This window comes from Schistocerca americana, chromosome 8 (assembly GCF_021461395.2).
Source record: "Schistocerca americana isolate TAMUIC-IGC-003095 chromosome 8, iqSchAmer2.1, whole genome shotgun sequence".
NCBI lineage: Eukaryota > Metazoa > Arthropoda > Insecta > Orthoptera > Acrididae > Schistocerca > Schistocerca americana.
The window spans coordinates 306,888,158-306,912,678 of NC_060126.1; positions in this window are offsets into that span (position 1 = coordinate 306,888,158).

Consider the following 24,521-nt stretch of genomic DNA (forward strand, 5'->3'; position numbering starts at 1 on the left):
CCACACAACCCCTGCTACCCGTGTAGCCGCTTGTTGCGTGTAGTGGACTCCTGACATATCCAGCGGAACCCGAAACCCCACCACCCTATGGCGCAAGTCGAGGAATCTGCAGCCCACACGGTCGCAGAACCCTCTCAGCCTCTGATTCAGACCCTCCACTCGGCTCTGTACCAAAGGTCCGCAGTCAGTCCTGTCGACGGTGCTGCAGATGGTGAGCTCTGCTTTCATCCCGCTGGCGAGACTGGCAGTCTTCACCAAATCAGATAGCCGCCGGAAGCCAGAGAGGATTTCCTCCGATCCATAGCGACACACATCATTGGTGCCGACATGAGCGACCACCTGCTAGATGACGTTCAGTTTAGCTTTAGAAAAGGTAAAGCCACCAGAGAAGCAGTTCTGACGTTGTGGTTGATAATGGAAGCAAGACTAAAGAAAAATAAAGACACGTTCACAAGATTTGTCGACCTGGAAAAAGCATTCGACAATTTAAAATGATACAAAAGGCTCTAAATTGTGAGGAAAATCAGTGTAAGCTATAAAGAGAGACGGGTAATATACAATATGTATAACAGCCAAGAGCGAATAATAAGACTGGACGACGAACAACGAAGAGCTCGGATTAAAATGGGTATAAGACAGGGATGTAGTCTTTCGTCCCTACTGTTCAATCAGTACATCGAAGAAGCAATAATGGAAATAAAATAAAGGTTCATGAGTGGAATTGATATTCAAGTACAAAGGATTCGCTGATGACATTGCTATCCTGAGTGAAAGTGAAGAAGAATTACATAATCTTCTCAATGGAATAAACAATCTGATGAGTACAGAAAATGGATTGAGATTAAATAGAAGGAAGACAAAAGTAATGAGGAGTAGCAGAAATAAGAACAGTGAGAAACTGAACATTAGGATTGATGATCACGAAGTAGATGAAGTTAATGAATTCTGCTACCTAGACAACAAAAGAACCAATGACGAAAGGAGCAAGGAGGACATCAAAAGCAGACTAGCACTGGCAAAAAGGGCATTCCTGCTCAAGAAAAATCTACTAGTATCAAACATAGGCCTTAATTTGAGGAAGAAATTTCGGAGAATGTACGTTTGGAGCACAGCATTGTATGGTAGTGGAACATGGACTGTGGGAAAACGTGAACAGATGAGAAAGGAATATGTGGAAAACACTGGCAAGGAGAAGGGACAGGATGATAGTAAATCTGTTAAGACATCAGTGAATGACTTCCATGGCATTAGAGGGAACTGTAGAGGGCAAAAACTGTAGAAGAAGGCAGAGATTGGAATATAGCCAGCAAATAACTGAGGACGTAGGTTGCAAGTGCTACTGGGAGATGAAGAAGTTGGCACAGGAGAGGAATTCGTAGAGGGCTGCATCAAACTAGTCAGAAGACTGATGACCCAAAAAACAAATCACTATTCACTTCATTTTTAAAATACTGTGGCACAGATTTTCCTCTGTAGATATTCCGACATCTTATTCGTGGTTATCTTGGATCCTCGTTACGCACAGTACTTGATTAAAGTCGCACCACAAAAGAAACTCACACACAGAAGTCATGCATATCAAATTAAGTCAATTCCGGGATTGGTCGATGATTTGATGTATTTCATCAGTAACAGGTTTTGCGTTGCCTTTGTGGTGAAATCCGCAAAGAGAAAGACCATTTCATACTTCAGTTTACGTAGATAACACTTTGAGATTCAAATTCAAAGCGTGACATCAAGCGATTAATTGCAAGACCTAGAGAATCACTGGCATATGCTGCATAATCGAGCTTCTGTATGTCCGACACCGATAACATTCCATCCGAGAGTCCGTTATTGGAAATTTTCAGCCCATTGGCGGCAGACGAGGTGAGGATGGAAAGGAGGACGGAAATTTGCATTATTCCAACAGCTAAAGTGTAACAAAGAGAAGAAGAATTTAGGTTGAACTATTACAACTCAAAGGACGCACATACAAATTTACTACACTCTGTATAAACCCCTTCTTGCAGACTTTAAAATATGCACTACTGGCCATTAAAATTGCTATACCACGAAGATGACGTGCTACAGACGCGAAATTTAACCGATAGGAAGAAGATGCTGTGATATGCAAATGATTAGCTTTTCAGAGCATTCACACAAGGTTGGCGCCGGTAGCGACACCTACAACGTGCTGACATGAGGAAAGTTTCGCACCGATTTCTCATACACAAACAGCAGTTGACCGGCGTTGCCTGGTGAAACGTTGTTGTGATGCCTCGTGTAAGGAGGAGAAATGCGTACCATCACGTTTCCGACTTTGATAAAGGTCGGATTGTAGCCTATCGCGATTGCGGTTTATCGTATCGCGACATTGCTGCTCGCGTTGGTCGAGATCCAATGACTGTTAGCAGAATATGGAATCGGTGGGTTCAGGAGGGTAATACGGAACGCCGTGCTGGATCCCAACGGCCTCGTATCACTAGTAGTCGAGATGACAGGCATCTTATCCGCATGGCTGTAACGGATCGTGCAGCCACGTCTCGATCCCTGAGTCAACAGATGGGACGTTTGCAGGACAAGAACCGTCTCCACGGACAGTTCGACGACGTTTGCAGCAGCATGGACTATCAGCTCGGAGTATACGGCTGCGGTTACCCTTGACGCTGCATCACAGACAGGAGCGCCTGCGGTGGTGTACTCAACGACGAACCTGGGTGCACGAATGGCAAAACGCATGTTGCAGGTCCTGTACGGGCCTTTCTGGACACAGAAAACGTTCGACTGCTGCCCTGGCCAGCACATTCTCCAGATCTCTCACCAAGTGAAAACGTCTGGTCAATAGTGGCCGACCAACTGGCTCGTCACAACACGCCAGTCACTACTCTTGATGGACTGTGGTATCGTGTTGAAGCTGCATGGGCAGCTGTACCTGTACACGCCATCCATGCTCTGTTTGACTCAATGCCCAGGCGTATCAAGGCCGTTATTACGTCCAGAGGTGGTTGTTCTGGGAACTGATTTCTCAGGATCTATGCACCCAAATTGCGTGAAAATGTACTCACATATCAGTTCTAGTACAATATATTTGTCCAATGAATACCCGTTTATCATCTGCATTTCTTCTTGGTGTAACAATTTTGATGACCAGTAGTGTAATCATTAGTCTGTTGTCCTTAATCTTAGATGATTTATAGTTATTCATAACTAATAGATCACGTAGTGTCGCACATATAGACTACAGCAAAAAGAACTGCTGTATGCATTTTTACCTTAAGCTATAGTATCTCTGGTAGTCGGTGATAATATTATTTTTCATCGAATACAACACTATACGGAGAAAACTGCTTCATCTGGTACACAGACAGCCTTTATTCCACGTCGTAAGTACGTCGAACTCACGTTTACTGTCAAATGCCACGGAAAGTGGAGTAACGAACTCGTCAGTTAATAGAAATTTCTTTCCATATGTCAAAGAATAATATGTGGATCACATTATCTGCTTCTGAGGTGTTCACCCTGTATCACCACACGATACACAGTGGTGACGACGTACAACAACGATCAGTACACAACTGATGACAGGGTGATTACAAATTGTTGTGCACACTGGTGTATTCATGCGCTGACCGAAAACTCCAGTGAAACGATCGTTTGGCATTATTGCACGGGAGACCCCGTCTCTGGAAAGCATCGTTGCAATGGAACATGTCCAAGACATGAGCAACTTTTTTACTTATTCTGAAATTCTTTGCAGTCAACACGTGCATTTTCTGGAACGATCCTCGTCACTCTAGAATGAACGCGGGTTCGTAACCGGTCATGGTTTATATCAATGGTTGCCTATACACCAGCGGACGTACTTTTACTGCGTGGTTTCATACAAACATCTGTTGTGCGGCATTGCACCCAAAATAAAGAAACTGTTTGAGAGCATTTTCTTCTCTAACTAAGGGTAGCTGTGACTGATGAACTAAACAAGTTGACCACTGCAGCCCAATTGCATAAATTGAAACTAATCTCCTCATGCTACTGTTAACGTCTCTCAAATGTTCAAATGTGTGTGAAATCTTATGGGACTTAACTTCTAAGGTCATCAGTCCCTAAACTTACACCCTACATAACCTAAATTATCCTAAGGACAAATACACACACCCATGCCCGAGGGAGGACTCGAACCTCCGCCGGACCAGCAGCACAGTCCAGGACTCCAGCACCTCAGACCGCTCGGCTAATCCCGCGCGGCTTAACGTCTCTACTACAACCGTGTCTGCCAGACAGACTGTTAACAGCGCACATTGCATATATGAATCGCGCCCAAGAAGTAATCATATTTAAGGTTTGGCCAAAAAACAGGTAACACAAAAAAACATAATGCATTACAGTGTAGGAAAACAGCTGGCCTTAAAAACAGCATCCAGTCGTCAAGGAATGGATATATACGAATCCTGTATGGTTTTCAGGGGACTATCTTGTAGGCCTACCATTCTCCCTGCAAAATAGTGGCACCTTCAGGTGACGTTGATGGAGGTGGACAGCGATCACTATCATGTACACTCCTCTCCAAAGTGGACCACAAAAGCTCAATAATGTTGATACCTGGTGATTGCGGTTAGAAAAGATCATCCTCGTGCTCATAAAACCAATCCTGGGCGGTGCGAGCTGTGAGAATAGGGGCCCTGTCGTCTTGGAACACGGCCCCACTATTGGGAACAAACGTTCTATCATGGGATGAAGCTAATAATCCAAAATGGTCACATAATCATTGGCAGTAATGCGGCCTTGGAAAGTACCTACGGAACCCATGGAATACCCTCGTACGGCTGTCCAGATCATCAACGAACCACCGCCATCTTTCATTTTTGAGACGTAAACTCGGCCAGAAGTTGGAACCAGCGTAAAAGAATTACTTCTTCCATCACCCTATAGCCCAGGTTTTGCGGCTTCGGTACAACGTTTATCTGTTACGTTCATTTGTATCACTGATGACTGATTTTCGAATTCCAGCTCATCCTGCAATTTCCTGTTTCTCGAGCTTTCTTCGTGTAGCTTGTTGCTGAGTGAGACGTTCAGTTCTGCGCTGAATTTTGCAGCTATTGTCCTTTTATTTCTCATCGCAATCACCTTCGATGACCGACTGTCACTGTCAGTCAAGACATACGTTCGTCCATGTGGTGATTTAGCGGATGGTGTTCCTGCGCTTTCACTGTATGCGATTTAAATCTTCGATACGGTGCCTCTTGAAACATCAAACACTTCGACTTCCTTGGTTACGGCAGCAGCCACTAATGAGCGCCAACAGCTCGCCCACGTTTAAATTCACTTAGCTTCGACGTCACGCACTCTCGACCCTTTTGAGCACGACTGACACGGCAACGTGTTGAGGACATAGCGCAGGTGCCGCACGTGGTCAAGTTCAACAGCACAACCTACAGGCTTGGCTGACATCTACATTTACGTTCAGGCATGCACTTCTCGCAGTGTTTCCTTACTTTTGTCCACCCCCTGCAGCTCCATTTTTTCAGTCGGAGGGGTAGTAGTGACGGATACTCCCAAACAAGTTCCTCTGCTAAACTGTTTTCAATCTTTGATCAACGACCATTGTACTTCTTCCAGTAAACGCTGTTTCATATATTCGGTAACAGTGCAGTGGAACAACGAGATAACTTGCAGCTTTGGTCAAAAGTCATTACAGGTGACGAGGAGAGGTGTTATAGATACAACGCAGTTAACCAAACAACTTTCGAAGTAGGTGAAGACTACTTCATCTTCGTGACCAAATAGATGAGGAATATTTTGTAACAAAAAATTTTCGGCATGAAATAGTTAATCGACCATGAATTTATTCCCAGTGTACCACATTAAGCAGTTTTGTTACTTTACAGCGCTAAGATGGTTGCGTGAGGCACTGCAGAAAACTGCCTGGTTTGTGGTCATCAAAGGATGGCTCCTACAGCAACACAGCACTTCCGCTCACACGGCGTTGAGCGTCAGGCTGCGTTTGTTAAACAAATCATGACATTGGCTCCCCACACATCTTACTCGCTAAATATGATCTTGGTTACTTTTCCCTGTTCCCTACAATGAAAAGAGACCTGGAACAGCAGAATTTTGGAAATTTCGCCAAATATATGGTGATGAAGCAGACTTCCAATAGCACAATACTTGTTTTATTTTTTGGGACCATATTCATGTAAGTATGCCTAGTCAAACGGAGGGAACCAGATGGTCTGTTAGCACCGGCATAGCGGAACACGAACGCTATGTTCGATTGGGAGAGCATAACATAATGATCCCAGCAGAGTACCATCGCCTTTTCGGCCAGCATATAAAATTCCAGGAAACTAAAAAACTTGTGAGGCAGCCGTGGCATCCAAACGTAAAATACGATCTTGATCCAGCCTAAGATCGACAGAGTACGACTACGTGCTCCCAATATCCTGGCTGTCAGCTACCCCGGTACGACACGTCGCGAGTGGTCAGTGGACAATGACCACTCCTGACGTTGTTCCGACTGTCTGGACAAATTGCACAAATGGAACTGACGTCGTATTTCCGCGACTCACAGCACAAGCTAGTCACCTTTTGCAGTGTGCTACCAATCGTCAGCAACCTTTACATCCTCGAGTATACCCTCCTAATTTGTTCTAGAATTGGCCGATAACAACTTATAAAAATGACTGTGTTGGTCTCGGTCTCATGACACCGGCAGAGACACAAAAACAGTCTAAGTTATAAGAAAGCTTGATACAACATGTGTGAAATGGTTTTCTATTATTTTAAGAATGTGATGAGGCGGCAGTAAACCGAGGATTCCAATGACGTAAAACACGGGACGGCGTCTCTGCACGCAAGCTGTCTACCTGGCATTTCCACACCGGTGACGGACCAGTGATCAACTGATTCAAAAGAAGATAGTGTTTTGGGTGTTCAGGCCGCATCAATTAAGATAAAACACACCAGCTTTCGACAGCATTCACCGAATCAGGAGTTAGGACTTTTGGCTCCTCCCTTATATACACTCCTGGAAATGGAAAAAAGAACACATTGACACCGGTGTGTCAGACCCACCATACTTGCTCCGGACACTGCGAGAGGGCTGTACAAGCAATGATCACACGCACGGCACAGCGGACACACCAGGAACCGCGGTGTTGGCCGTCGAATGGCGCTAGCTGCGCAGCATTTGTGCACCGCCGCCGTCAGTGTCAGCCAGTTTGCCGTGGCATACGGAGCTCCATCGCAGTCTTTTAACACTGGTAGCATGCCGCGACAGCGTGGACGTGAACCGTATGTGCAGTTGACGGACTTTGAGCGAGGGCGTATAGTGGGCATGCGGGAGGCCGGGTGGACGTACCGCCGAATTGCTCAACACGTGGGGCGTGAGGTCTCCACAGTACATCGATGTTGTCGCCAGTGGTCGGCGGAAGGTGCACGTCCCCGTCGACCTGGGACCGGACCGCAGCGACGCACGGATGCACGCCAAGACCGTAGGATCCTACGCAGTGCCGTAGGGGACCGCACCGCCACTTCCCAGCAAATTAGGGACACTGTTGCTCCTGGGGTATCGGCGAGGACCATTCGCAATCGTCTCCATGAAGCTGGGCTACGGTCCCGCACACCGTTAGGCCGTCTTCCGCTCACGCCCCAACATCGTGCAGCCCGCCTCCAGTGGTGTCGCGACAGGCGTGAATGGAGGGACGAATGGAGACGTGTCGTCTTCAGCGATGAGAGTCGCTTCTGCCTTGGTGCTAATGATGGTCGTATGCGTGTTTGGCGCCGTGCAGGTGAGCGCCACAATCAGGACTGCATACGACCGAGGCATACAGGGCCAACACCCGGCATCATGGTGTGGGGAGCGATCTCCTACACTGGCCGTACACCACTGGTGATCGTCGAGGGGACACTGAATAGTGCACGGTACATCCAAACCGTCATCGAACCCATCGTTCTACCATTCCTAGACCGGCAAGGGAACTTGCTGTTCCAACAGGACAATGCACGTCCGCATGTATCCCGTGCCACCCAACGTGCTCTAGAAGGTGTAAGTCAACTACCCTGGCCAGCAAGATCTCCGGATCTGTCCCCCATTGAGCATGTTTGGGACTGGATGAAGCGTCGTCTCACGCGGTCTGCACGTCCAGCACGAACGCTGGTCCAACTGAGGCGCCAGGTGGAAATGGCATGGCAAGCCGTTCCACAGGACTACATCCAGCATCTCTACGATCGTCTCCATGGGAGAATGGCAGCCTGCATTGCTGCGAAAGGTGGATATACACTGTATTAGTGCCGACATTGTGCATGCTCTGTTGCCTGTGTCTATGTGCCTGTGGTTCTGTCAGTGTGATCATGTGATGTATCTGACCCCAGGAATGTGTCAATAAAGTTTCCCCTTCCTGGGACAATGATTTCACGGTGTTCTTATTTCAATTTCCAGGAGTGTACTTGAGGCAGCAACGTCCAGAACGTTCAAGACGTGGGCTCAATTTATAAGACGGCAAGCCTTCTGGCCCTCCCACACATTGTAGAAAGACCCGTCACGCCATTCAGTAGTCCATTATTACTTTCGATTCTGCATATAAGCAAATTGCTAAATCGGTGATCGGATGCTCCGTACTGCCATGTAAGGGAAATCATTTAAAACGGCGATGGACATCTTTTTTTTTTCTTTTTTAATAATTTCATCTTCCACCTTGGAACCACTGTGGAGGTTTCAGCTGCCAGCCATGAGCGTGGTCGGCGAGGGAGAAATCTGACGGATTCCCAGAAATGCGGTGATCCTGCACAGTAGCCAAACCGGCCAAGCTGTGAGCAGTGTGGGGGTGAGGGAGGTTACCGGCTATAGGACAGCCGTCGAAGACGGTCGCCCAAGGCCTTCTGATGTTAGCGGACGCCCTGGACACCGTTTTACGAGGGTGAATGCTGTTGCCCAAATAGGAGTGTTTCGAGAGAAAGGACGGAGGACAGACGCTGCATCGTCTGCTACGGATTTGCGAAAGCGGGCGCCACTGTGGCGCCTCGCTTAGGCCCTGTAGTCAGCATAGTCCGTCGGTGTGCCACACCCGAGAGGTTCCCGCGCAGACATCGCGCGGAGGCTGTGATTGAAAGGTTGGCCCTTATGTCAGCAGCAGTACAGATTTTCAGGAAGACCTGTCATTGGCAGATACAGCGACGTAATTTCGTAGTGGAAGATTTCGCGTCTTTGTTTAATAGCCATTGTTGGCAAAAAATTGTTGTTTGGCCATGGTTTGTTGGTCAGTAGTGCAGGGGAACAGAAGCTCTGGCAGAACTGTGGCGAAGGAAACACAAGAGAGCCCCCCTGACGTTCGCAGGAGTCGGTCTTTACCTGCTCTTTGATAATTTGTCAGAGAGTAGTTTGTTAGAGTCTTGCCTATCTGTTCACCCGGAAAAATAGTTTTGTGGTCGAGTTTTGGGCTCTCTACCTCGGATGCCGTCAGCCTCATTGCTACACACCTAGCCACGAATCGCGGGCGTTGTCCACATCTCGAAATCTGTAGTTTGCGGTAATATACGCTGCTGGGGGAAGTGGCAACAAAACGACTATTCACGTTGGTGTGTAGAATATATGAGTCTGGCGATATACCATCTGACTTTCGGAAAAGCATCATCCACACAATTCCGAAGACGGCAAGAGCTGACAAGTGCGAGAATTATCGCACAATCAGCTTAACAGCTCATGCATCGAAGCTGCTTACAAGAATAATATACAGAAGAATGGAAAAGAAGATTGAGAATGCGCTAGGTGACGATCAGTTTGGCTTTAGGAAAAGTAAAGGGACGAGAGAGGCAATTCTGACGTTACGGCTAATAATGGAAGCAAGGCTAAAGAACAATCAAGACACTTTCATAGGATTTGTCGACCTGGGAAAAGCGTTCGACAATATAAGATGGTGCAAGCTGTTCGAGATTCTGCAAAAAGTTGGGGTAAGCTATAGGGAGAGACGGGTCATATACAATATGTACAACAACCAAGAGGGAATAATAAGAATGGACGATCAAGAACGAAGTGCTCGTATTAAGAAGGGTGTAAGACAAGGCTGTAACCTTTCGCCCCTACTCTTCAATCTGTACATCGAGGAAGCAATGATGGAAATAAAAGAAAGGTTCAGGAGTGGAATTAAAATACAAGGTGAAAGGATATCCAATGATACGATTCGCTGATGACATTGCTATCCTGAGTGAAAGTGAAGAAGAATTAAATGATATGCTGAACGGAATGAACAGTGTAATGAAATGGCGCTGAGCACTATGGGACTTAACATCTTAGGTCATCAGTCCCCTAGAACTTAGAACTACTTAAACCTAACTAACTTAAGGACAACACACACATCCAAGCCCGAGGCAGGATTCGAACCTGCGACCGTTCCGGACTGCGCGCCTAGAACCGCGAGACCACCGCGGCCGGCAACAGTCTAATGAGTACACAGTATGGTTTGAGAGTAAATCGGAGAAAGACAAAGGTAATGAGAAGTAGTAGAAATGAGAACAGCGAGAAACTTAACATCAGGATTGATGGTCACGAAGTCAATGAAGTTAAGGAATTCTACTACCTAGGCAGTAAAATAACCAATGACGGACGGAGCAAGGAGGACATCAAAAGCAGACTCGCTATGGCAAAAAAGGCATTTCTGGCCAAGACAAGTCTACTAATATCAAATACCGGCCTTATTTTGAGGAAGAAATTTCTGAGGATGTACGTCTGGAGTACAGCATTGTATGGCAGTGAAACATGGACTGTGGGAAAAGCGGAACAGAAGAGAATCGAAGCATTTGAGATGTGGTGCTATAGACGAATGTTGAAAATTAGGTGGACTGATAAGGTAAGGAATGAGGAGGTTCTACGCAGAATCGGAGAGGAAAGGAATATGTGGAAAACACTGATAAGGAGAAGGGACAGGATGATAGGACATCTGCTAAAACATGAGGGAATGACTTCCATGGTACTAGAGGGAGCTGTAGAGGGCAAAAACTGTAGAGGAAGACAGAGATTGGAATACGTCAAGCAAATAATTGAGGACGTAGGTTGCAAGTGCACAGGAAAGGAATTCGTGGCGCAAACCAGTCAGTAGACTGATGACCAAAAAAAAAAAAAAAAAGCTGACAGGGAATCCATTAATCGGTTTCACCCCCCCCCCCCCCCCCCCTCATGCAGTAATCTTGTTTTCGCAGCAGATGCTCTTAGCACCACTTTCCTTTCATTGGCAGTAGGGTAGTGAAGTGTACGATCACTGACACATTAGCTTCGATTACAATCAATTTGCATCTTATTGTGGCCCCAGTCACATGTCGGTGATTCACATCAGCGTCTTCAGATAGGTCCCTTTTGGATTTTGCCGGTGCCTCTATCTATTTTTGTCTGTAAATTTGTCAGTAACTCGCGGTGCTTTTGATTCTCACACAGCTCATATTTCAATTTAATACCCTTTTTTGTCTTAGAGTCAATAAATCTTATTGTAGTACTCCAGGTTGAAATATCTCTGTTGAACTACACCATCCCCCTGCGTACCCGCTATCATTATTTTGAAGGGAAATAATAATCAGTTTCTTAACTAAATTTATCTTAAGTATAGCAAGCCCAAGATGGGTTGCATTAGCACCAAAGTGATTCAGCGTCTTTCCCAGCACATATTTGATCCGTGCCGTCGTCTTCACTCTGGTGCTGACTTGCATGTCAGTTTAGGACACATACACGCAACCACAGGCAAACTTCCAAAATGACGCATGTGCATTGAGGTAAGTTAAGTAGCCCACCACTAGTCCATCCACTGCAGGTGAGAAAACACTGTCAGACGAGCGAGGCCGTCGCCATATTTGAAACTAACGCCCCTGCCGAACAAGCAAGCACTGTCCTCTACTTATGTTCTCACTTCAAATCCCACCCCCAAGACCTACTAAAAGCGTACCCCTATACTCTGTTAAAATTACAGTACCATTATCAAATCCCAGCTCCTTCTTTTATGGTAGAATTCCAATACATCGTCAATTGCGTCAGTGTCCTTTATGGCCTCGAAGAATTTTACATGTCCACTCTCCAGGCAATGTTCTCCCACGGTCGACTCGTTCAAGTGTCCTTTTTATACGGCGTTCGTGTTCAGAAGAGCGTTCGGGCATTGTGCAGATGGTTTATCCTACGTAGGTACCGGGAATTTCGCAGGGAGTACTGTAACACCAGGCAATCCAAGACCAACATCGTCTGTAATGGGGTGTATCTTCCTCGAATCTTCGAAGTAGACAGAAAAACAGTTTCAACCTATACCATTCAAAAATATCATCAGTGGTAACAAGATAAACACAGAGGAGAAAACAGCCAAAGACAGACACAAAAAACAGAACAATCCAATGATCACAAGAATGTACAAAAAAAAAAGAAGAGGTTGAAAAATCAGCCAGTCAGTTGCAAATAAATTTTTATTAGCCCTTGACCTAGGTTTCGATATTTGTAAAAATCTTCTTCAGAATATATTTTTACAAATGTCGAAACATAGGTCAAGGGCTAATAAACCTTTATTTGCAACTGGTTGGCTGGGTTTTCAAACTCTTTAGGTTTACACAGTTGCTGTTTCGCAGCCATGTTTAACATTTCAAAGAAAGAATGTTACTCATCATGATGAAAGGGCCTATACTGAAAAAATATTAAATTGTATAGCAGAAAACCAAATAAGAGAACTAAAAGGTGACCCCACTCTAAGATTCTAAAGAGACATACAAAAAGTACTAAAAAACATCGCATCTACACTCTCATAAATTCAAATCGAAAGAACGACACAAAAGAACACCAGGGCACCCACATTCAGAAGTTTACCAAAGATACACAAACTAGATATTCCAATAAAACTGCGACTGATTTCACAACTGCAGTAGCATATTATCTGGCCAGACACATGCACAAAGTTTCTACAAAAACAACTACGCTTATACACGCAACATAAGCTTAGAATACACTAACAACCTAATCAACAAAATCAAAGATATCTATATTCAGAACACAGATACACTACTCTCATAAGACATAACATCAATGTACACCCACATACCACCTGAAAAAACAATCAAAATAATTGAAATACACCAGAAAAATATTATCCCACAAATAAAGGAATAAGAAATCTCAACTATTTTGGAAGTAGTTATGAGACAAAATTATTTCAGATTTAAAGATAAATTCTGCATCCAACAGGAAGTACTCCCAATGGGGTCACCCATAGGTGACCTGCTGGCCAAAATCTTCCTTAATCACCCGGAAAACAAAATTTCTGAAGAAATAATAAAACCAGAACAGTAAAAGGTAATATATTGCTACAGCTATGTTGATGACATAATTTTCTTGATATATGAAACACACGACTGGATACTACACATAGAACCTCAATACACTTGAACCTTGAAACTGAAAAGGACAAAAAATGAATTTCCTAGACATCAGAACAGAAAACAAACACCACAAACACCAGTTCTCAATATGCAGAAAACCTACATCAACCACGACACTTATTCACAACGAGGCAATTCACATGAGAACCCACAAGCAGATTAGCATCAAACATCTCATACATACACTGAACAGAATTCCAATGGACAAAGATAGCTACACACAAAAATTAAACATAATCAGACAGAAAGCCACAGAAAATGGGTGCAAAATAAACATAGTTGACAAACACACAAATACATTCGTGCACGCTCTCAGAGTGAAAACAAAATGGAACTGAATCAAAGTTTTCGACCGTCAAACCTGAACGAAGCATTAAACAAGCGAAAATCGGAAGCGCACCAAAAATGTAAATTTGTGCAGTGAAACGTGTGCCCAACCCTCAGAAACATTGTAAGACGCAGTATTCACAAATGAGAATAAGAAACGAGAGTAAACACCGTCAAAATACGAAACATAATCCATGAATAACCAACTATACCATGAACCATGGACCTTGTCGTTGGTGGGGAGGCTTGCGTGCCTCAGCGATACAGATGGCCGTACCGTAGGTGCAACCACAACTGAGGGGTATCTGTTGAGAGGCCAGACAAACATGTGGTTCCTGAAGAGGGGCAGCAGCCTTTTTAGTAGTTGCAGGGGCAACAGTCTGGATGATTGACTGATCTGGCCTTGTAACATTAACCAAAACGGCCTAGCTGTGCTGGTACTGCGAACGGCTGAAAGCAAGGGGAAAATACAGCCATAAATTTTCCCGAGGACATGCAGCTTTACTGTATGATTAAATGATGATGGCGTCCTCTTGGGAAAAATATTCCGGAGGTAAAATAGTCCCCCATTCGGATCTCCGGGCGGGGACTACTCAAGAGGATGTCGTTATCAGGAGAAAGAAAACTGGCGTTCTACGGATCGGAGCGTGGAATGTCAGATCCCTTAACCGGGCAGGTAGGTTAGAAAATTTAAAAAGGGAAATGGATAGGTTAAAGTTAGATGTAGTGGGAATTAGTGAAGTTCGGTGGCAGAAGGAACAAGACTTTTGGTCAGGTGATTACAGGGTTATAAATACAAAATCAAATAGGGGTAATGCAGGAGTAGGTTTAACAATGAATAAAAAAATAGGAGTGCAGGTTAGCTGCTACAAACAGCATAGTGAACGCATTATTGTGGCCAAGATAGACACGAAGCCCACGCCTACTACAGTAGTACAAGTTTATATGCCAACTAGCTCTGCAGATGATGAATAAATTGATGAAATGTATGACGAGATAAAAGAAATTATTCAGGTAGTGAAGGGAGACGAAAATTTAATAGTCATGGGTGACTGGAATTCGTCAGTAGGAAAAGGGAGAGAAGGGAACATAGTAGGTGAATATGGATTGGGGGGAAGAAATGCAAGAGGAAGCCGCCTTGTAGAATTTTGCACAGAGCATAACTTAATCATAGCTAACACTTGGTTCAAGAATCATAAAAGAAGGTTGTATACCTGGAAAAATCCTGGAGATACTAAAAGGTATCAGATAGATTATATAATGGTAAGACAGAGATTTAGAAACCAGGTTTTAAATTGTAAGACATTTCCAGGGGCAGATGTAGATTCTGACCACAATCTATTGGTTATGAACTGCAGATTGAAACTGAAGAAACTGCAAAAAGGTGGGAATTTAAGGAGATGGGACCTGGATAAACTGAAAAAACCAGAGGTTGTACAGAGTTTCAGGAAGAGCATAAGGGAACAATTGACAGGAATGGGGGAAAGAAATACATTAGAAGAAGAATGGGTAGCTCTGAGGGATGAAGTAGTGAAGGCAGCAGAGGATCAAGTAGGTGAAAAGACGAGGGCTAGTAGAAATCCTTGGGTAACAGAAGAAATATTGAATTTAATTGATGAAAGGAGAAAATATAAAAATGCAGTAAATGAAGCAGGCAAAAAGGAATACAAACGTCTCAAAAATGAGATCTACAGGAAGTGCAAAATGGCTAAGCAGGGATGGCTAGAGGACAAATGTAAAGATATAGAGGCTTGTCCCACTAGGGGTAAGATAGATACTGCCTACAGGATAATTAAAGAGACCTTTGGAGAGAGGAGAACCACTTGTATGAATATCAAGAGCTCAGATGGCAACCCAGTTCTAAGCAAAGAAGGGAAGGCAGAAAGGTGGAAGGAGTATATAGAGGGTTTATACAAGGGCGATGTACTTGAGGACAATATTATGGAAATGGAAGAGGATGTAGATGAAGATGAAATGGGAGATAAGATACTGCATGAAGAGTTTGACAGAGCACTGAGAGACCTGAGTCGAAACAAGGTCCCGGGAGTAGACAACATTCCATTAGAACTACTGATGGCCTTGGGAGAACCAGTCATGACAAAACTCTACCATCTGGTGAACAAGATGTATGAGACAGGCGAAATACCCTCAGACTTCAAGAAAAATATAATAATTCCAATCCCAAAGAAAGCAGGTGTTGACAGATGTGAAAATTACAGAACTATCAGTTTAATAAGTCACAGCTGCAAAATACTAACGCGAATTCTTTACAGACGAATGGAAAAACTGGTAGAAGCGGACCTCGGGGAAGATCAGTTTGGATTCCGTAGAAATGTTGGAACACGTGAGGCAATACTAACCTTACGACTTATCTTAGAAGAAAGATTAAGAAAAGGCAAACCTACGTTTCTAGCATTTGTAGACTTAGAGAAAGCTTTTGACAACGTTAACTGGAATACTCTCTTTCAAATTCTGAAGGTGTCAGGGGTAAAATACAGGGAGCGAAAGGCTATTTACAATTTGTACAGAAACCAGATGGCAGTTATAAGAGTCGAGGGGCATGAAAGGGAAGCAGTGGTTGGGAAAGGAGTGAGACAGGGTTGTAGCCTCTCCCCGATGTTATTCAATCTGTATATTGAGCAAGCAGTAAAGGAAACAAAAGAAAAATTCGGAGTAGGTATTAAAATTCATGGAGAAGAAGTAAAAACTTTGAGGTTCGCAGATGACATTGTAATTTTGTCAGAGACAGCAAAGGACTTGGAAGAGCAGTTGAACGGAATGGACAGTGTCGTGAAAGGAGGATATAAGATGAACATCAACAAAAGCAAAACGAGGATAATGGAATGTAGTCAAATTAAATCGGGTGATGCTGAGGGGATTAGATTAGGAAATGAGACACTTAAAGTAGTAAAGGAGTTTTGCTATTTAGGGAGTAAAATAACTGATGATGGTCGAAGTAGAGAGGATATTAAATGTAGACTGGCAATGGCAAGGAAATCGTTTCTGAAGAAGAGAAATTTGTTAACATCGAGTATAGATTTAAATGTCAGGAAGTCGTTTCTGAAAGTATTTGTATGGAGTGTAGCCATGTATGGAAGTGAAACATGGACGATAACCAGTTTGGACAAGAAGAGAATAGAAGCTTTCGAAATGTGATGCTACAGAAGAATGCTGAAGATAAGGTGGGTAGATCACGTAACTAATCAGGAGATATTGAACAGGATTGCGGGAGAAGAGAAGTTTGTGGCACAACTTGACTAGAAGAAGGGATCGGTTGGTAGGACATGTTTTGAGGCATCAAGGGATCACAAATTTAGCGTTTAAGGGCAGCGTGGAGGGTAAAAATCGTAGAGGGAGACCAAGAGATGAATACACTAAGCAGATTCAGAAGGATGTAGGTTGCAGTAGGTACTGGGAGATGAAGAAGCTTGCACAGGATAGAGTAGCATGGAGAGCTGCATCAATTCAGTCTCAGGACTGAAGACCACAACAACAACACCAAATAGTTCTCCATGTATAGCCTTCATAAAAAAAAATTTTACCGTTGTCCACAGATCAGTAAAACTACACAAAACAGAAAAAAAAAAATGTTTTGGACACAAAAACAAACCTGACACAGTTCAAGACTAGCTAAGTACTACAGCAGCAAGGCCAAAACAGGCATATGCCTCTTACCGGAACATACATTTTAAAGACTGAATTATAAACAAAAATTGAATCTAGACAGTATCCTAATGACCCTCATGTATACACATGACATGGTGTACTGATTTTGACCTGTGGCTTATTTGGTTGGTAAAATAAAAGGTAAAGAGCAAAAAGTATATATAAATAACAATAACATCCAATGTAACATTCATCTTGACCGACACATGATCTGTATGTATATATTTCAGAAAAATAAAACAAAAATCCCACTGAGGATGCCACAACTGCAGTGAAACAAGTTTGGGTGTTAAATCAAAACAATAATTTATGTACAGTGTGATCAAAAGTCAGTATAAATTTGAAAACTTAATAAACCACGGAATAATGTAGATAGAGAGGTAAAAATTGACACACATGCTTGGAATGACATGGGGTTTTATTAGAACAAAAAAAACAGAGCTCACAAAATGTCCGACAGATGGCGCTGGACAGCAAAACGTCAGTAACTGCTACCGTGACGGGTGAGAGGTACGCCGATATGTTACAGAATCGCATCATCCCCAGCCTAGCTGATAAACGCCTGCTGGAATGTACGATGTTTATGCAGGATGGCGCTCCACGGTATATTGCTAGACGCGTGAAAGATCTCTTGCGCGCGTCGTTTGGTGATGATCGTGTGCTCAGCCGCCACTTTCGTCATGCTTGGCCTCCCAGGTCCGTACGATTATTGGCTTTGGGGTTACCTGAAGTCGCAAGTGTATCGTGAGCGACCGACATCTCTAGGGATGCTGAAAGACAACATCCGACGCAAATGCCTCACTTTAACTCCGGACATGCTTTACAGTGCTGTTTACAACATTATTCCGCGACTACAGCTATTGTTGAGGAATGATGGTTGACATATTCCTGTAAAGAGCATCATCTTTGCTTTGTCTTACTTTTTTATGCTAATTATTGCTATTCTGATCAGATGAAGCGCCATCTGTCGGACAATTCGGAACTTTTCTATTTTTTTTATCTAATAAAACCTCATATTATTCCAAGCATTTGTGTCAATTTGTACCTCTCTATCTACATTATTCCATGATTTATTCAGTTTTCAAATTTATGTTGACTTTTTGATCACCCGGTATTTGTCAAAGAGGCGGACCCAGCTGAGCTCAGAACTCCAGTATGATAACAATAAACTCAGTGTTCATGTAAACCTTGCATGATTTGGAAAAGAGCCTTACCATAATTTTATTATGTTAATGGGGAATTACGTGCAGAAACAGTAGGAGTTTGGATGGGACACGATTACAGACTTAAATAGTTTAACACGTGTGCCGTGGGTGCAAGCTTTTCAAATGGTTTAAATGGCTCTAAGTACTATGGGACTTAACATCTGAGGTGATCAGTCCCCTAGACTTAGAACTACTTAAACCTAACAAACCTAAGGACGTCACACACATCCATGCCTGAGGCAGGATTCGAACCTGGGACCGTAACAGCAGCGCGGTTCCGGACTGAAGCGCCTAGAAGCGCTCGGCTACAGCGGCTGGCGCAAACTTTTCCGCTAGTGTTTTCATAAACTTTGAGTCAGATGCCTATGAATTCAGACAGCAAACTAATCAAGAAACAAACTTTTCATAGTGAAAACTTGGTCCGACTAATACCTCATATAGGCAACGTGAAATATTGAAGTATACTATTCTCTGATAGGTGACGGACTAGAGGAAGTACACTACTAATAATTAACTTCTGGTAGATGACGGATGTAGGAGAGACGCTAGTAATAACGTTGGTAGCCTGAGTAGCATTTACGTCGTTTCGGCTGCAGTGGTGGGAGGTAGTGGTTCCGGTCCCGTCAGGCAAGAAGCAGCCACACTTCTGGCGAGCAGACTCCAGGGGGCGTTGCCGTCGTAGTGGACGATGGGTGAGGGGGAGATAGCGGGGAGGGTTGGTACAACCAGCTACTCTGTATGCCGGCGCCGGCTCGCAGAGCCACGGCCTAACTTTGTCTCACAGCCAAAGTCGTGTCCTGCTGGCACGGCCGCACGTGCCTCCACACCCAACCGCTTGTCGCTTCCTCAACGCCACGTACCAACAACCGACTCTCACACACAGACTAGGAATATACAATGAAGAGCCAAAGAAATTGGTACACCTGCTTAGTGTCGTGTAGGGCCCCCACGTGCACGCGGAAGTGCCGCAACACGACGTGGCATGGACTCGACTAATCTCTGAAGCAGTGCTGGAGGGAAATGGCACCATGAATCCTGCAGGGTTGTCCATAAAACGGTAAGAGTACGAGGGGGTGGAGATCTCTTCTGAACAGCACATTGCAAGGCATCCCAGATATGCTCAATAAAGTTCATTTCTGGGGAGTTTGGTGGCTAGCGGTAGTTTTTAAACTCAGAGGAGTGTTCCTGTAGCTGCTCTGTAGCAATTCTGGACGTGTGAGGTGTCGCATTATCATGCTGGAATTGCCCAAGTCCTTCGGAATGCGCAAGAGACATGAATGGATGCAGGTGATCAGGAAGGATGCTTAAGTACGTGTCACCTGCCAGAGAGGTATCTAGACGTATCAGTGGTCCCAGGTCACCCCAACTGCACGCGCCCCACCATTAAAGAGCTTCAACCATCTTGAACAGTCTGGGCGCCCGGTGTGGCCGAGCGGTTCTAGGCACTTCAGTCTGGAACCGCGCGACCACTACGGTCGCAGGTCCGAATCCTGCCTCGGACATGCATGTGTTTGATGTCCTTAGGTTAGTTAGGTTTAAGTAGTTCTAAGTTCTAGGGAACTGATGACCTTAGATGTTAAGTCCCATAGTGCTCAGAGCCATTTGAACCATTTTTTGAACCATAATATTCGTACCTTACGTACTGCACGTGCTAACGTTCCACGTCTATCATTTCTTGAACAGTCTCCTGCTGACATGCAGGATTCATGAGGTTGTCCCCATACCCGTACATGCCCATCCGCTCGATACAATTTAAAACGAGAGTCGTCCAACCACGCAACATGTTTCCAGTCATCAACAGTCCAGGGTCGATGTTGACGGGCCCAGGTGAGGTGTAAAGATTCGTGTCGTGCAGTCGTCAAGGATACAAAAGCGGACCTTCGGTTCCGAAAGCCTATATTGATGATGTTTTGTTGAATAGTTCGCACGCTGACACTTATTGATGACCCACATTGAAATCTGCAGCAATTTGCGGAAGGATTACACTTCTGTCAAGTTGAACGATTCTCTGCAGTCGTCCTTGGTCCCGTTTTTGCAGGATCTTTTTCCGACCGCAGCGATGTCGGAGATTTGATGTTTTACCGGATTCCTGACATTCACGGAACACTCGTGAAATGGTCGTACAGGAAAATGCCCACTTCATCGCTACCTCGGAGAGGCTGTGTCCCATCGCTCGTGCGACAACCATAACACCACATTCAAACTCACTTAAATCTTGATAATCCGCCGTTGCAGCAGCAGTAACCAATGTAACAACTGCGCCAGACACTTGTCGTCTTGCATAGGCGTTTCTGACCGCAGCACCGTCTTCTGCCCCTTTACATAGCTCTGTATTTGAATACGTATGCCTATACCAACTTCTTTCGAGGTTCAGTGTACATTGCTTCATACGTAACAGATACTATTATATTGCCAACGTCCATGACATCATCAACAAAACCGAATAAGAAAGTATATTCATTTGTGTGTGTCTTACAGTGAATTTAAGTTTTTCATGTTTCGATTATATATATATCCCATGATGTACATGAACTCAGGTACTGAACAATGCTGAAAGAAGTGAGTAAAATGAAGAGCAAATTATAGAGAAATAGGTATGAAGGAAGGCCATGCCTGTATCAAACGAAGCACATTATTGAAATTCTTCAAAGCCTGATCTGTTATAGATAGCTGCCGTATTTTCTGATACGCTTGTTGGATGGGTAGTTGCTTTGCTATTGACAAAGCTATATTTTCTAGTGTATGCAATAGCATTACCCTTAGAACAAAAGGTGTCAAGGACATGATGACAGTACTATTCGTTTTTTGGATACACTAGTTTTCTTCTGCTTGATGTATCACGGTTTTCACTGTGTGTATGGTATTTAGCTTCAATTTTGTAACCAGAGGTTCTGCAGTTGTGCTCCTCTTGTGGTAACGTATCTGTTTTTGAGACTGTTGGTTATTTTTCTTTGTGCTACATCAAAGGTATTAGTAATTGCGAATATGGGCAACCACCAACTGTTTAATGGAGTGACGACAATGAAAATTTGTGCCGGACCGGGACACGAAACCGGATTTCCCGATTATCATGAACGGTAGACTTACCATTAGGTTATTCTAGCGCAGCTCACGGCCAGACCTAAAACTTCCATATGTCGTCGGAGAAACTTGAAACACGATGGCCCCGTGTCGGCGGATAAATAAAATACTTCAGTGCTGTGTTATTCGGAATTACGCTGCAGTGTGCCTTATTGCATCGTAATTCGGAATAACACAGGCACTGCAGTATCGTAGTTTGACATGTTCTGTGCTCGGTGGAGCAGCAACACCTATGGTTGGCTATGGTGGTGGCAGTCAATGCAAGGCTCTCTTAAAGCCATGTAGGGGCCTCTGGGGACACAGAGTATGGGGCCACTGGGCAAAGGATATGGAGCCCTTGAAAAATATCGAATGGAAACATCACAATGATGGACATTGGTTTAATGACTTTATTGGGTAGCCTTATACAGGTGATTAGTTTCGAAAATTGGACTTACATTTAAATTAACGGTTTCTTTCAAGATATCCAAAATTCAAAATCTTCAGTGATGTCCTCAACGCCCAATTTTTAAGGCTGTCACTTTCTACGTACGTGACTGGCACGCAGAGTATGGGGCCCTGCAGCAAAAAAAGTTTGTTTTGAATAAACAGATCAGAATATACGTTTGTTTATGACTTTATTGGTTATTATTTGTAGCATTATACAAATCAAATAAAAGTGAGTACTGCTTTGCAAATTGGACTTCAGTTGATGTTAATGGTTTCTATGGAGACTTACGATGTATAAAATCTTCAACACTGACGGTAAAAAATATGAGTACACTAATTTAAAAGCTTACAATTACTCAAAATTTATTGTTGCAACAGTGCATATGAAGTACATGAAATGATTACATCTCTACATCTACATGGATGCTATGCAAGTCACATTAAAGTGCCTGGCAGAGGGTTCATCGAACCACCTTCAAAATTCTCCATTATTCCAACCTCGTATAGCACGCGGGAAGAACGAACACCTATATCTTTCCGTACGAGCTCTGATTTCCCTTATTTTATCGTGGTGATCGTTTCTCCCTATGTAGGTCGGTGTCAACAAAATATTTTCACATTTGAAGGAGAAAGTTGTCATCTTAATTCTGTGAGAAGATTCCTCCGCAACAAGAAACAACTTTGCTTTAATCATGTCCATCCCACATCCTGTATCATTTCAGAGACACTTTCTCGCCTACTTCGCAATAATACAAAATGTGCTGCCCTTCTTTGAACTTTTTCGATATTCTTCATTAGTCCTATCTGGCAAGGATCCCACACCGAGCAGCAGTATTCTAAAAGAGGACAACAAGCGTAGTGTAGGCAATCTCCTTAGTAGATCTGTTACATTTTCCAGGTGTCCTGCCAATAAAACGCAGTGTTTGGTTAGCCTTCCCCACAACACAGTGTGCTCCCTGCTGCCGTTGGATAAGCAGCTGCAGCAGCAAGTCGTATACTCCTAGCTCACTCATTTGTTACATAGTTTAATTCTTAATTTCTTTGCGTGTTTTTGGTACTTGCATTGTTTAATTCATAAATTTCGGGCGTATTATAGTATTTGAGAGTTGTAGCATCGCGTTTTAGTACCTGAATAGTGTAAAATCGCGTAGTCTCCTTTCGCCGCCGAGCAGTGTGTCAGCAGTGCGCAAGTAGCAGCATTACTGCATTTACTAGGCAATCTTGTATTTTAATAACCGTTTAAATTTTGTGTCGATTTGTTTGCGCTCTCTGTAGATTAGTTCAGACGTTCTTTGCACAACAGTTTTTAGCATGGATAGGGACTGCAACTGCTGTCTTCGGATGCAGGCTGAGTTGGCATCCCTTCGCGCCCAGCTTCAGGCAGTGTTGGCTTCGGTCACACAGCTTGCTGTTGCCAATGGGCATCACTGTGGGGGTCTGGATGGGGGTTTGTCGGGGATGGCCAGCTCGTCCCACGCATCCCCCGATCGGACTACGACTGTGGTTGCCCGGGATACTGCCCGCATTGAGGCTGATCCCTCACCTGTGGTAGAGTGGGAGATCGTCTCAAGGTGTGGCAGGGGGTGAAAGACATTCCGGAGGGCTGAACGGAAGGCCTCTCCAGTTTGTCTGACGAACCGGTTTCAGGCTCTGTCTCAGGCTGATACTGATCTTCGGCCTGACATGGCTGCTTGTCCTGTTCCAGAGGTTGCCCCTCAGTCTGCAAGATCCAGGCGGTCGCAGAGGGTGGGCTTACTGGTAGTTGGGAGCTCCAACGTCAGGCGCGTAATGGGGCCCCTTAGGGATATGGCAGCAAGAGAGGGGAAGAAAACCAACATCTTGGACCTACTGATAACAAACAGACCCGAACTTTTCGACTCTGTATGTGCAGAACAGGGAATCAGTGATCATAAGGCCGTTGCAGCATCCCTGAATATGGAATTAATAGGAATATAAAAAAAAGGGAGGAAGAGTAATAGAAGGCAGATTTCAGACTACCTAACAGATCAAAACGAAAATTTCTGTTCCGACACTGACAATGTTAAGTGTTTATGGAAAAAGTTCAAGGCAGTCGTAAAATGCGTTTTAGACAGGTACGTGCCGAGTAAAACTGTGAGGGACGGGAAAATCTCACCGTGGTACAACAACAAAGTTAGGAAACTACTGCGAAAGCAAAGAGAGCTTCACTCCAAGTTTAAACACAGACAAAACCTCTCAGACAAACAGAAGCTAAACGATGTCAAAGTTAGCGTAAGGAGGGCTATGCGTGAAGCGTTCAGTGAATTCGAAAGTAAAATTCTATGTACCGACTTGACAGAAAATCCTCGGAAGTTCTGGTCTTACGTTAAATCAGTAAGTGGCTCGAAACAGCATATCCAGACACTCCGGGATGATGATGGCATTGAAGCAGAGGATGACACGCATAAAGCTGAAATACTA